The 14,803-nt window shown below is 43.7% G+C and overlaps 1 protein-coding gene across 1 annotated transcript in view; it reads right to left on the reverse strand.

Moving 5' to 3' along the window:
• Positions 1-14,803, reverse strand: part of PAPPA (pappalysin 1) — a 176,950-nt gene that overhangs the window by 126,885 nt on the left and 35,262 nt on the right. The gene's annotated exons all lie outside the window — the stretch shown is intronic.

Consider the following 14,803-nt stretch of genomic DNA (forward strand, 5'->3'; position numbering starts at 1 on the left):
AATACAGGAGCTACTTGCCAGTGCACATACCATGGTGCACACTGCTTGCACTGCTCCAACTCACAGTAAAGCCAGAGAAATCAAAATGTAAGATTAAACCCATTGGTTTCTCTGTTTCCAGCTCACACTGGCTGAAGTGTTTGTGATAAAAGAAGGGGGATATGTTGTAGAACCTTCACTTGACAGGTGGAGACCCCAGAGGGAGGGATCACACTGAGCCAAGCATTGTTCAAAGGCTGTAAGGACCAGACACCACCGTGGTCTTGAGCAGGTTGATTCCTGCTTCCCCCTGTGTGTGTGTGGATGTGTGTAAGGCTCACACAGCTCTCCCAAACCACACACCCCCACCAGCTCCGAGAAGGGTTCCCTGCATACTTTGCAAGGCTTTTGCTCCCAGCAGGGTGAAGAAAAAATGGGGGAGCTGGCTCAGCACCAAGATCTTTCTGTCCTTCTGAGGACTCCCAAATGGAAAACACATTCATATTTCCACAATAGCTTCCCCTGCCACTTGCTGAAGTCATTGCCTCCAAAATAGATCGTGGCTGGGTGTCCCCAGGCCCTGGCTGACTCATGGAGGAAGATGTGCTCTTTGGGGACACCAGTGCAAGGGGATGTTTCCATTCCACACAGTGTTTATCTTCCAATCAAATGGGGATGACATCCTGAAGGACAGGTCAGCACTGTGACCCTTTACACATTTCTCATCTCTCCAGTGTTCTCAACACATCCATGGAAAATGCACAGAGCTTCCCCTTAGCTCCTCAAGCTTGTCCTGCCCAGATCTGCACAATGCTCTGAGGCTCTGCTCAGTTTACTCCCAGGACCTTCCTTGAGCCTTAGAAAACTTCTTTTCCAAGCATGGGTTCCTACTTAGACACATCCATGAGCAATACTTTGAAATTACATGTGACAACTGATGTGCACTTCCAAATGTTCTCAGTGTGAGAGCACTGGGGGGGATGTGTGACAGGGGTGTGACCACGGGGAGGGGATCACTGACAGTGAGCAAAGGTGTAAGAGAGAATGGGGGAGTGATGTGGTGCTTCATGCAAGACAGAGGGGCAGGAAAAGAAGCCCCTAGTCTGATCAGAACATTGTTTAAATGTGTTTGTATCACAGTGGGAAGGAAGGTCCTGCTGCCTGGACCGATGGCAGCTGTTGACTCTGGATGCAGATGCTTTATGCACATACAAATCCCTGTAGGAGTAACTATAATCCAACTCCCCTCCTGAGATTACCATTTTTATCCTTCCTCTTCTCTCATGGTTTCAAATAATCTAAACTAATATTTCTTTATTCTCAGCTGTCTTTCTGCTAATGGTTTACACAATCCAATCCCCATTTATCTCCTCAGTGCACAACCACAGTCACTCCTTCTCTTCCATACAGCCCATGTGCTCCAGCATCCAAGGCTACATGGTTTACTACTGCAAAAAACATCCAGAGCAGACAGCATTTAACTAATTGGCCAGTGATGGCAATGCTTCACTGAGACTGGACTCATGCCTCATGTAAATCCATCCTACTCAGTCCTTTGGACTTGGGTTTCTGGTATTTCTCTGGCCACTTTTCTCTGCAAGCCAGAAGAAGGCTGTGAGTGAGCAGAATGTATTCAGTGGAGGAAGAACAGAATGCCAAGAGGATTTTTAGCAGAGGATCTGCCCGGGTGTAGGTGTAAGTAGATCATGCTTGGAAGGCAGTAAATGCAAACTCCTTCATGGAAGCAGCCAGCAGCCCCCAGCACGTAAACATGCCCGAGCCCTGAGCTCAGGCAGAGCCCTGGGAAGTGTGTGAGTATGTGCCTGTGAGAGCAGGACAGAGATGTGAGTGTGGCAGTGAGGGCTTGGACACTGCACACACGTGAGGCAGCCAAGAGAATGTGAGGAACCAGTGTGTGCGTGTGTAAGAGATAAAAACACGAGCTGGAATTCCTTCCTCTCCTTCCTCCCCATGTTTCTAATAACCTCCCATCCCTATCCATCATCGCCACATTCCTACACTCAAGGAGGCATAAATTAACTACTTTTGCAGTTCATGTCCAACTCTGTAGCTGCAGGCAGCAGACCCAACAGTTACCAGGTCAGAACAGCTTTCAGTTATTGCTTTGGACTAGGCTGACTCCCCCCTGCTTCGTTATCAGCCCAGACTATCTGACCCAGCTCAATCTGCGAGCACTGCTCACACTTCTCAAGGTTATGTGGGTCCCCTGACAGAGGACATTATGTCTGTCACATGGGCTCGTGCCAGAGAGAGCCAAAGAGCCCAGCCTTTCCAGCACTGCCAAACTCGCATTTCAAAGACATGAGTGCAGGCTTGGAAAGGGATCAAAGCCTTTCCAACTGTCATTAGAATATTTCCTTTATGCATCTCCCTGTGAGTGCCAGCAACATATTTCATAAAATTCATTGGCTCGAGATGGTACCTCCAATATAAACCTGAATGGGGGAACTGTCAGGGCAAGCCTATGTGGAAAACAAAACAAAACCCAAAGCACAACAAAACACGTGCAATTCCTGTAATGGAAAAAACATACGATGCTGTGAGCGTGCCTTGCTGGAGAAAGCCTAATGAGCCTATTAGTGCATCATAAAAGGTCTCCTTTGCTGGAATCTGTTTTAGACATAGAAATTCTATGGGCTGTTTAAGGCCATTTGGGACACCAAATCATATCAGGCAATGCTCACATTCCCACCCAGATCTTTTCATCGACTTATTTGTCCAATGGACGGTTTTTGTTTTCTTTTTCCCCTCTGCTGCAGTGCAAAGAGCCCTCTGAGGCTGTTCTGTGCAGCAGCTCACCCTTACCCAGTGAGCCCCAGCCCTCAGTCAGGGATATGGATCTCGTGCAGCGCTCCAGTTTCAGTTTAATGGAGGTTTTAGCTCACCCAGCAGTGAGCAGCCCTACCCATCACACAGCCCACCCCATCAGTCACCCAGACATTATCCCTGTGCCTGTCTCATCTGTCAAACCCATTTCCTGTCCATTTGGGCTGTGACTCGTCCCCAGGCGATGAGGTGAAGCCCTTGGCCACCAGCCCCCTGCCTGTGGGAGCCACAGTGAGGAGCTCCCTTTGCTGGACCTTAGCTCCACATCCAAACCCAGCCACAAACCTCTGCTCTGAGCCACAAACACGCTTGGCAATGACTCTTAAACTCAGCTGATAACAGGTTTGATCATATTAAATCTGGTTTTGGTGGCTAGAATTGAGCAGTTTTGTTGGGGGTTGGCAACTCCTTTTTTTAATTCCAGGTCAGAGAGTGGTTTCCCCAAGTTTCCCTGATGTGGCTGGGCTGCAGCCTCTTGCACTCCTGGTTGTTTTTGCAACAAACACAGTCTTCTAGACCTTATTGTTAGGAAATTTCCTACTGTTTGCTCCCAGTTATTCTCTATTTGGCTTTGTTTTGTATTGTTTTTTTTCCTTCAAAGACAGGTGTCACTTTACAGCAAGAAAACAAACAGGGTACTTAAGGGATTATTTACGAGATCCCACGCAAACACAGAGTGGGAACTTTGCTGTCTGCTCACTATGGAGTATGGTCTGCAACTGCCTGGTGAGTTTGTTAGGAACAGAAGGCACTACATTTTATCTTTAAAAGAAACCCAACCAACAGCAACCGAAACCAACAGCACCTCCTGAATTGGGACATCAGCCTCAAAATCTCTCCATTTTCAATATTGACATAGGGTGTCCTATCCTTTACCCACTGGGCTCAGCACACGGCAGGACAAGGCAAATCTGCTGGAATCACAGCACTGAACCACTTTTATTCCCAAGACTCTTTGTGTCCACTCTCAGAAGTGCATGGTTTAGACAAAGAGAAAGCTTTATTTGGACAGCCCTGGAAGAGTCTCCAGCAGCCTGTGACAGATCCAGGTGTGATTCCCAACATGGTGTGGCTGGCAGGTCTCAGGGGTGTTCCTTGTGCCCCTCTGGCTCATCCTGGCCCCAGGATTCAGTGGAGCACTGACCACAGCAGTCAGTGTGGTCACCACGTGTCTGTCCTGGTTGTCCAAACCACCCAGAGTGCCCAAGGTTTCAGGGTGCAGTGCACCCCCAGAGATTCTCAATATCTGCAGTGAAGAGCAAGAACAGTTTTGAGATAAGAGATGTTCTTCCTGAAGACAGTGGCAAGAGCCACGACTGCAACAGCACTGAAAGCTGACCTTGAAATGGGGCCATTTGGCAGATGTGCACAGCTGTAATTTATCTTTTCCTCTTGTGATTTCTCAGCCCTGGGTGGTTAGACAGCTAACTGGCCTTTTGGAGAGGCAGTGGTGATGCCAGTGTGGGAGCTGCCTTTTGCCCTCTGTAGTAGAGTCACAGAAAAATGAGTCTGGAAAGGATGTCCAGAGACCACAGCTGCCAGCCCTTCACCCCAAAGCGAGGGCATCTTGTTGTGTCACCAAGCAAGTTTTTATTTAGCTCACTTAAAACCACACATGACAGGGACTATGTCACTGTCCCAGTAACCTGCAGCCCTTGTTTCAATTCCTTTATCATCAGAAAGTTGGTTTTTTTTTCCCTAAAGGTCCACCTAAATCTTTTTTGCTCTATTAGAGGGATATTTGTGCCATTCAACTGCTGACAGGGAGACCGGATTCCCTTCTGCTTTACCAAACCTACTTATTTGAAAGCCTATTATATCTCCTGTACACCATTTCATTTTTAGGCTAAAACCACCTTATTTCCTCAGCTTTTCTCACTGCTTTTAAGACCTCTGGTTGTTTCTGATGCTCTTATCTGCAGTCTCCACATCTTTCCCAAAGGCAGGTCATCAAAAGGGGACACAGCCCTCAAGCTGAGAGTTTATCAGTGACATGGAACTGCTACGTTTGTCCTGTCTGTCACCTCCAACCTGACACAAAGACGCAGTAGAGATGTCAGACCTCCAAATATTTCTAACTTCCTTTTTTTTTTTTTTTCCCTTTAAAAAAGCCTGAAGTGTTACAGGTCTATAAAAAACCTGTATAAAATAAGACAATCTACAAACTCTCTTTAGCAGTGGATGTGCAATAAAATTGGTGTCTGACCTGATGTTAAAGATTTGCCTTTGCTGGCAAATTCAATTTTGCTCCTCATTTCAGATGGACTGCCATAAATCATGTGCAGCAGGAAGCGTGCCTCATCTACACTGAGTTTAGTGTTAATTTAAGACCTTGGTGTAAGTGTAGTAAAAGTCATGATAATTTATTGATAAAGGTATAAATCTTTCAGTGATTGGGACGGAGCCTGAAACAGAGCAGAACCAGAATACTACAAGTGAGAGGCTTCAGGTCCCAGTTTAGATCCAGATCACTGCCTGTGTTCACACTGAAATCCAAGTGTGTAACTGTAATTCCAGCCACATCCAACCCAGGCAGTCGCTAGGTCATGTCCACAAATATAAATCGCAAGCACTGTCAGCACATGCAGGCTTGGCAGCTCTGAAAGAATTTCAGTTTATCTGCTGCAGCAAAATGTCCTCTGCAGGCCCTGAAACTGATCTCCCATTACAAGAGAGGAGAAATGTTTTGGCAAAAAGAATATAATAACGATAAGGATCCAAGAAAAGCCACTTAGGATAATTGTTCAAATGTAAATCCAGCTCCTTGGGTAGGTTTGTAGCCCCTGCTGAACTCTGTTAATGCATTCAGGTGAGACTGCTAAACCTGGACCAGGGGCTTTTACATCACTGACAGGTTTTAGAGTTAAGATTGACCCCTAAGCAAAAAAATAATGCAAAATAAAAGCCAACGTGGCTATAAAACTCTGAGTGTTCATTGATCCCAGGTTTCCCTTTTCCAAACTGAATTAATTCTACCACTAGGATAGTGACTCAGGCTTTACTCACACAATTAAGCAAATATGGAAGGAAAAATACAGAAGGAAAATAAGAGCTTTACTGTACAAAATATGGGAATCCTTTGGGTTTGGGTTTTCTTTATTCTGCAACAGAGACTGAGAGCACCTCCTTGCATAAAGGTAGAGAATTTTTAGAATTGTCAGGTCATCAATTTCATTCCATTTGCTTTGAAACTCAGGTTTTCCAGCAGGACCTTCCTAGAAATACACAAATTTCTACTGTAACAATAAATCTATAGGACTGAGAGGAAAAAAAACCTCCTGGTACATAAAGGAAATTATTTGCTGTTAAGTTCTAAAATCACTATTATCATCTTAGAACACTAAGGGAGCATCCCTGCTCAGCCCTCTCCGACCTCATAAAAGACTTTCAATAAATGCTACAGCTTTATTTCATGCAATCACTTAACTCCTGGAGGTTGTTAATGCAGGATTTACTTAACAGCCTGAACCACAGCAACAGGTTGGAATAAATTTGATGCCTGGACTACTCCAGACTTTGTGCTGGGTCCTCTCTTGGTTTGTTCATGTGAGCCTGCACTCTGAGCCAGCCTCTGCTCTCACTGGGCTGCACACAAATATCAGCACTGTGATGTACTTGCTCCAGTGTAAATCTAGAGTTAGAGAAATATTTGATTTTCAAAGTGCATTTTCAGGTTCAAATCCAAAATCTAAAAGGAAATGTCAGTTGAAATGACCAATTTTTGCCCAATTTCTGGCCAAAGCAACTTGCTTTTTGAAGGGGGGAGCCGGGTTTCCTCAGATCTCCACACAGATTCTCTCAAAGGTTTGTAAATCCTTGCCAAATCCTTCACAAACCTGGGCTCAGATTCAGAAATACAGTGAAAACAGATTTTTTTTTTTTTCTCTTTTTTTCCCCCCAGCACTTTTGTTGCTGGTTCTGGCCAGGAAAAGAAAGAGCAGAGGCTCGGGGAAGAAGATGATGCAAAAATTTTCAAACGTCAAACATGTTCTGTCTGAGCTCCAGGCAAAAAATTTGGGATGGTTGTTCATGTACAGCATTATTTGTTCCTTCTCTCTCTTTATCCTTCCAGGCTTTACTATCCAGTTCTTCCACCCCACCTTTAGATAACCTTTACATAGGTTTAGAAAGAGTTGTAGTCCTACAGACCATAAATATCTGATCACTGAGCCTTCTGCTCATGCAGGGTCCACGTCCAAGAATGGAGCAACTTTTGAGTTCCCTCGAGCAGCAAAAACTGAAAAGCCCCATTTCTTTGCATGACCATAACAAATTATTAAGCTACAAAGAACTCCATAAACTCCATAATATACTACAGAAAATAACCAACTGCACAGAACTAGGAAAAGATATGCTGGCTGGCCAACTTGAAAGGAGAAAAGAAAACAAGAAAACAAAGGGAAAGCCTTGGCAGACAGAATTGTGATCTTACTGTACAATTAACTTCTGAGACAGTGAGTAGGATTAAAGGATGGAACATTTCATTTAAAACAGCAAAGCATTATGAAGCATATATGCACATTTCACAGGCCTTTGAAATCAGCAATACTGGCAGGTTTATTTGTTTTGATTGTCTCTTTTTCTTTCTTTTACTACTTTGGGACTTTTTTTCTTTTCTTTTTAAAACTAGAGCCAAATGACCCATGAGAAATGTACTGTAATTTGCCTCTTATCTATCCCTCATCTCCATCTGATATTCCCTCTGCCCTGGTTACCCTGATGTTTTTCCATTGTAACAAGGAGAGAAGTCAAACCATAAAGAGAGAAGTGGAGTAAGGATATTTTCAGGAACCTGTTCTGTTCAAACACATTTCCTCTGCCACTTCATGAAAACCTCTTTTGGCTGCAGCCAACCTCATTCACGTACACGGGAGAATTTAAACCCATAGAGGAAGGTGGATAAATTTCAGGCTATTTTAACTCTCAGTTGTGCTGCTTGGCACTTGCACTCTGCTTCCCCTCTGGGCCTCAGAAAGCTTCCTAAACATGGAGAGAGAAATTCCATTCTGGTCAAAGCCCTGACACCAGCCCTGCACTGCTCTAAACCCCATCCACCCACTGAAGTGATGCTGAAGCAGGACAAAACCCCTTGTGCTGGGCCTCCCCTCAAGAAATTTTACCATGAGTGAAGAAGTCATGAAATAGGCGAACAGAATATTTTTCCTTGTCTTCTGAATGGGAAAACTGACAGCAAGGATTAGCTCCTCTATCCCTTGAGCCTGCATTCTCTGATAATATGGATCATCTTTCTTTTAAATAAGTGGTGTCCTGTGTTGCAGATCCTTAAAGTTTTCTGCTGGTGGCCACTAATCATATTTTACGAGCCTTCACTCATATTTTACAATCTTTGGCTTGTATTTTACAATCTCCAAAAAATAGTCCTGCAGGTCTGCTGCTCTACAGATGAACATCAGCGCTCCCTACAATAACCTGGTCCTTCCCAAATCCCTCAATTCCACCATTCCTGAAGACAAGGCAGCACATTAACTTCATAAACAGAGATTCCTGCAGAACCAGGCTCTGCTTTCAATGAAGGAGCAGCCACTGTTCTAATATTTGGCACCCACCACCTCTCTTTTCCTTTCCTCTCCAAAGCTTTCAAGATCAACCAACAGATATGGACACAACAGCACTGCAGAACAGCTCACTGGGACATTTTTGTTTCAATCAACCTGATTTTTATATGAAAACACAAGAGATCAGGAATGCAGCCTGTCATAACTCTGTTGAACAGGGGCAAGAGTTAAGGAAGAGCCCCTGTAAATTAGAGATCTAGAGGAAACTTGTGACTTTAAGATAGAATTTTCTTTAACTATGAGACTAACTCAGAGCAACTTCTATATTAAAATTTTCTAAAAATTTCTAATACTAACACTCAACTCCAGCCTGTCTTCCTCATCTCCATCCTGGGTCAGGCTTGAGATGACATTTGCAAACATCTGCCTTGCTGGTGGGATCCACGGGAGCCACAATTGGAGTGAGTTTGGTTTGGCACTTCTAGAACAGCAGGAGATGCTTTGTGCTCCCTCTGCAGAGCCCAGGAAAACATGGAATTACCCCATGGACACAGCCCTGTCCTGGGCTCCTGCTCCCTGCACCCAACCTTTTGTGGGTGGGATGGGTCAGGATCCAGGGTGGGCTCCGTGGGTCACACATGTGGGAATATTTGGGATTTTTAGGAGCACCATGGCCGTGGAGTGCAATTACTGCTCCTGCAGAAGGGGACATGTGGCACTGTCCCTGCCAGTGCTGCTGCCACTTTAAGGGGCTGCTCCTTCAGCATCTTCCCTAATCACCACACAGCAAAAAGTGCAGGGTGAAAAAAGAACAAGATCAAATTCTTCGCTCCTTTCATCCCACTTTTTGACACTAATCCTCCCTGCACATAAACCCCATGCCACAGAGGGAGATATACATTGAGATTGGAATGAAGAGCCACTTGGAATCAGGCCGACATCAACAAAAAAAATAAAATAAAATCACATAAAATCACAAAGGACCTAGCATGTTTATTGCAGATCTTTCTGGAGTTGATGGGCCAAAATAACCACTCCAAATATGCAGCTTGCAAAACATCCCTTTTGCTTTGGAGATGCCGCTTCTTTTTTGTTTTCATTTATACAACTCATGGGCTTCCAAATCTCCCTCCTTAACCTCCTGGCAGGGTCGTGCATGAAGCGGGTCCTGCTGCAGCGGAAAGATCATCAATGATTAGGATAATCCAAATCTTTTTCTTCTCTGAGAAAGAAATGAAAATCTGATTCAAATGAGAGTGGCTGAAATTTCCTCTTGTTTCATCTTATGCAGAAAAGTGTAGGAGACACCCAAGCGAGATCACAAGGAACATGGTCTGGCGATGGAGACTTCAGTTCAAGGAAACCAAGTGTCCTGGCAACAGAAGCCTCACATTTTCAAGGTTCAGGAGATTTTTTTTCTCTCTGTCACAACAAAGGAATGATATTTCTCTCTATTTGGTTTCTAGGGAGTTTTTTCAGGGACTATTGATGGATCATAACAATAAATCTTTATCTTCAGCTGGGAAGCCTTGAACACACTTTTTAAGGAAAAGAAATAATTGAATAGTCAGATGCAAAGGGCTGCTAAATATTATGAGCTTTACAAAAGCTGGTTACTCTTGTTCTTTCCCAACCATGACGAGATTACAAGGAAATAGAAAATGTCAGTCGCTGAAACAGAAATTTTACATGAGAACATTTAGCTTTGAAGTTCCCAGAACCCACAGTCAATTGCCAGGTGATCTGGCAGAAACAACAACACACCTGCAGTGAAAATAGTTCAGAGTTTCAAAAAGAAAATATTGTGGACAGTGTATTTCCTAAAGCCAACTATTTGTGTTTTTGTTTTTTGTTTTTTTTAAATTATACTCTTGCTGTCTAGGAAAACAGAAAGAAAATGAATAAAAGAGCAGGACAGAGATGTAGTAGATCATACCTTTGTCAAGGAGACTGCTGGGAAGCAAAACATGCCAACAGTGTCTGAAACAGACACCACAATCATAATAAACTCCTTGACATCAAATTCCTGCCCCCCATTTCTCTCTGCTGAGCCTGAGACAAGATGCAGGAGGAAAGATGCGAATGTGTCTTTTCTAAACACTCAAGAACTTTAAGAATTTCTGGTTTTTAAACCTGTGCAGGACCTTCATCTCCTGTTGGACATTTGTTCTTCCCAGAGTGGCCAGTTCCTGAACTGGAGGATGTAGCCAGCAGAAAATCAGCAGTGGGCAGCAGGCTCAGCCAGTGCCCAGGTTAGGAGTGGGATGGAGGGATGTTTGGATTTCCTCACATATGGCTCTGCTAACGTGTGTACCAGAAACCAGGCACTATCAGCCCAAAACACAAGGCTGATTGTAAGCGTTCCCTGGGGGACACATTTCCCAAGACCCTGCTAAATTGGACTGGCAGCTTATGAAACACACAGCTCTGATCCAGCATGTAACTGTAAACTATAGGAAATCATACCCATATATTTGGCCTTCAGACACGAGTGCAGAAATTGCCTGTTTTGGCACCACAAGCCTGTGGATCCACGTGAATCAAACCCAGACCTCTCACAGAGGGCTGTGAGAATGCAAAGTTCTGTTCTCCACTGTCAAATGACAGCACAAGACGGGGAAAACTCTCATTTTCCTTTATGGCAAATTTCTTGACCAACTTTTGCCCTGAGCACAACCGCTATGGACAGGCCATGCAGTTTAATTTCTTCATTTCTTTCCATAAATTTGCATTCTCTGTCACCATATTTTCTCATCTCCGCCACACATCAGCTTTTGCTCCGTAATTTATTGGTGGTGTGTCACTAACCACTTCTACAGCACTTAAAATCTCGATGGCTACAAAAACAACTCTGTAAAGAGTCCATTGAAAACTGCAGGTTGTCATTTTTGTCCCTGGACACACAAATCTTATAAAGCTTTTGTTGGCATGAGATGTCTTGCACCTCTCATAGGCAGAGGGGGACTGCTCTGAATTCCCTCACTCCCACAACCCTGTGCCAGCTCAAGGGCTTTGCAGAACATGACATCCTGCCTTATTCAGCTGTGGGGGAAGAGAAAGGCCCTTGCAAGCACTGTTGGACTATCTCATGATGGTTTTATAGATCAAAACTGGAAATTCTCCAGGTATTGTTCCCAGGAGGATATAAAAAGAACTTTGTGTCGGATCAAGATGAGAATAGTTTTGAGCCTGAATTAAGACATAATCACAGAGCCAATTAAGTTGGAAAAGACCTCTGAGATATTTAAGTCCAAACTATGATCGAACACCACCTTGTCAACTACATCATGTCCCTAAATTCCACCTTCAGACTTTCTTTAAACACCTCCAGGCACAGTGACTCCACCACCTCCCCAGGCAGCTCATTCCAGTGACTAATCACCCTTTATAAATAGGACATTTTATAGCACAAACACGAGGATAAATCTGTACCCAAAAGTAAATCTGTCAAAAGAATTCTGAGTGGATGAGGAGGGAGCCAGGAACTTGCAGCCCTTTTCTGAATCAAATTGGATGCAGGGAGGGAAATCAAACAGATTTCTCCAGGCAAACTGGGAGAAACACTCTGATGTGTCTGACGGAAGCATTTTACTCTGTGTTTGGAAGTTTATCATGACCGATCAATTCTGGAGGAATTAGTGAGTGTGCTCTGGGTTTTGGCACTGACACAGTCGTGGTAAAAATGCTGGAGGCAAAAGGGAAGCGATTTTTATAATGCTGTGAACTGTTGCCATCAATCCTTACCCAGAACATTTCTCCTGCTTACTCCAGTGCAGCTCTGCTCTGCAGGAGCTTTCCCCTGAGCTATCTCCTTCTTCTCAGGAAGGCTCCCAGCCTCACTTGTGCTCTGGATGGGGAGATCGAAGCCAAAGACCAAGGTCTTTGGGAGTTCAATCTTTCTGTGGACTTCAAAGAGCTTGGGATATGCAGCTTAGTCCAGGCAGAAAGCAGAACATCCATTTGGAACAACATTATGTACTTAAAAATAGGAAATGTTGAATGATTGTTAAGGAACACAGCATGATGGGGAAGCCTGATGCGAACTGTGAATGAATTTAGATTCCTGTTTTTGGGCTCTAAACCTGGTGCTCTAAATCCTAGTGCAAGGATCTACCTTTTCCCAGCAATTATAAAGACTTTAAGATTTAATTCTCTCAATCATGTCTATACCTGCAGTGAACAGATGGCAGGAACCGTTCCCTAAGGAACTGAGAAACAACTACAAATAGTCAATGCTCATCCTCAGCTCTCAGTACAGTGACACCTCACATTTTGGGAGGACTCAGCATGAAGGCAAAATAAAACCCCTTAACCAGAAATGCCAAGCCCAAACATATTCAGGTGTTTTGAATAATATAAGTTTATGCAATTATGACTATTCCTCAGGCATGCCTGTGTTTGTCTCCAGATCCATTTTCAGGGATTGAGGGCAGGAATAGAGCATCATCAAGCTCATGGAAAACAGGAGATCACAGAAAAATGTTGTTTTGTAATTGTTCTCAGCCAGTTGTGCAAACCTAAGCAGTTCAGATAGTTTGGAAATATTTCCATTCTCCCTCAGACTCACGTGAACCAAACTAAGCTCTGGCTTTTCTGATGTCTACCCACATTCTCTAAATGAGTGTGGCACTCTTTATTTACTTGAAATTTGTCACTAGTTAATCTCTCCCTGTCTCTTTTTCAATTAAAAAAAATCAAATTAAGTAATTAAGGAAACACAAAGCAACTTAAAGCAAAGCTTTTCAAAGTGTAAAGGGGATTTTGATACCCACCCTCTCCTGATAGTCAGTGGATCTTTTCCTGGCCTGGGAATATAACTCCCCATTGTGCCTTTGGAAGGTGCACAAAAAATGTGCAGATGATTACAGTGATGGGTCTATTAATTGATATCATCTGGATTTTATGATATTTAATCAATGTCTGAGTTCTGGCTTCAAAAGCAGCTTTAATTGTCTTGCTCCTTTCTGCTCAATGCTCCCAAACCTGTCATCTTTGATACAAAAATATAATTTTTGAGTTTGACAGGGCCACCACTCTCATTACATTGCATCATGGAAATTAGAAATGAATCAATAAACAGAGAGGCAAACTCCTGATCAGCTCCTGCCATCCACACAATGTGGAATTCTTCACATTTTACCCCTAATCCCATGTCTGATCAAAATGAAAAGTCTCCGGGGTCAGGAATGCCTCTGCTTCCTTTTGGTATTTAATCACATCTCAGAAAAGCTGATATTTCATGTCTATGTGTCTTATCTTCATCCTCTGTACACTTTGTGCTGTTTAATGCTGAAGAAATAATTCAGCAACATGTTCCATGTGATGTGGCACATCCTTAAAGGAGGAGAAATGCTGGCATGGCCCAAAGTTACAGCTTAAATCCCCTTCTTGGCAAATTCATTTTAACAGCGTCTTCTAGCATAATTTCAACATGGAATTTTCCTGACATAAATCCCACAGGTTTCCCTCTTCCCCTCCACACCACACTGCGTAGCTCTGCGTTTTGGTAAATCTCATCTATTAATAGTTGCCCTCTGTGGCTATAAAAAAAAATACCTCAGTAGTCAAAAGGCAGCCCTTGCTAGGGAGCAGCTGTGGATGCCTGAGCACACTCAGGACCCAGCACCACAGAGCAAAGCCCTTTCTTGGCTCTGTGTCAGAGCAAACTGATTAAATATGGCCATGGAAAGCTAATGGAAAAGGAGCCCCTTCCCTGCAAGAGAGAGAGAGACTGGCTCCAGCACTAGGCTGGAGAACATCAGGGTATTTCCATTTTCTCACTGACATTTTCTTTTTCCTTTTTTAACTCAGCAAACCCCCTCCCGTGTCTTCCTCACTTCACCCTTCTGCCAAGTCCCAATAAAATCCTGCACTTAAAGAAATAGGACAAAGACGTCATCGCAGCAAGTAGCAAAGGTTGCAGGGTAAATTTTAAGGTCTAGTCTACCTTTTCTGGGTTTTTTTTTTGTTTTTTTTTTTTTGTTTGATTGATTTAACTGATTAAAGCATTTCTGCTCTTCCTGTGCTTTCAGCAGCATCCTGGGTAACTCAGGGGAAATTCAAACCAACCAGCTGTGATCTGTATTACAAAGTCGAGGCTGGAAACACAACACAAGGATGTTGATGGGGCCATACTGGAGAGGGTGAAGGGAGAGGAATATCATCTCCTGCTGAAGTGACAAAGTGTTTTAATGTGTTGGAATGAAAAATACTCAGCTTAGCAAAGGATACAGGAATTGCTCCTCCTCTCTGGTGCTGCAGGGTACCAGTCCCAGCGTGAAGCTGCTGCTGGGTGACAAAGGACCTGACTCCCTGAGGCAGGACTTGTCCTCAGATTTCAACTTGAATTTTCATTTGTATGAACTAAAGTTCTTGAAAATCTTCAAGAACTTCTGAATTTCAGGGTTGCCCATGCAAAATGTACAATGCCACAGCCAGGGGAAGGGGAAGGGGAAGGGGAA

The sequence above is a fragment of the Parus major genome, chromosome 17, assembly GCF_001522545.3.
Source record: "Parus major isolate Abel chromosome 17, Parus_major1.1, whole genome shotgun sequence".
Lineage (NCBI taxonomy): Eukaryota > Metazoa > Chordata > Aves > Passeriformes > Paridae > Parus > Parus major.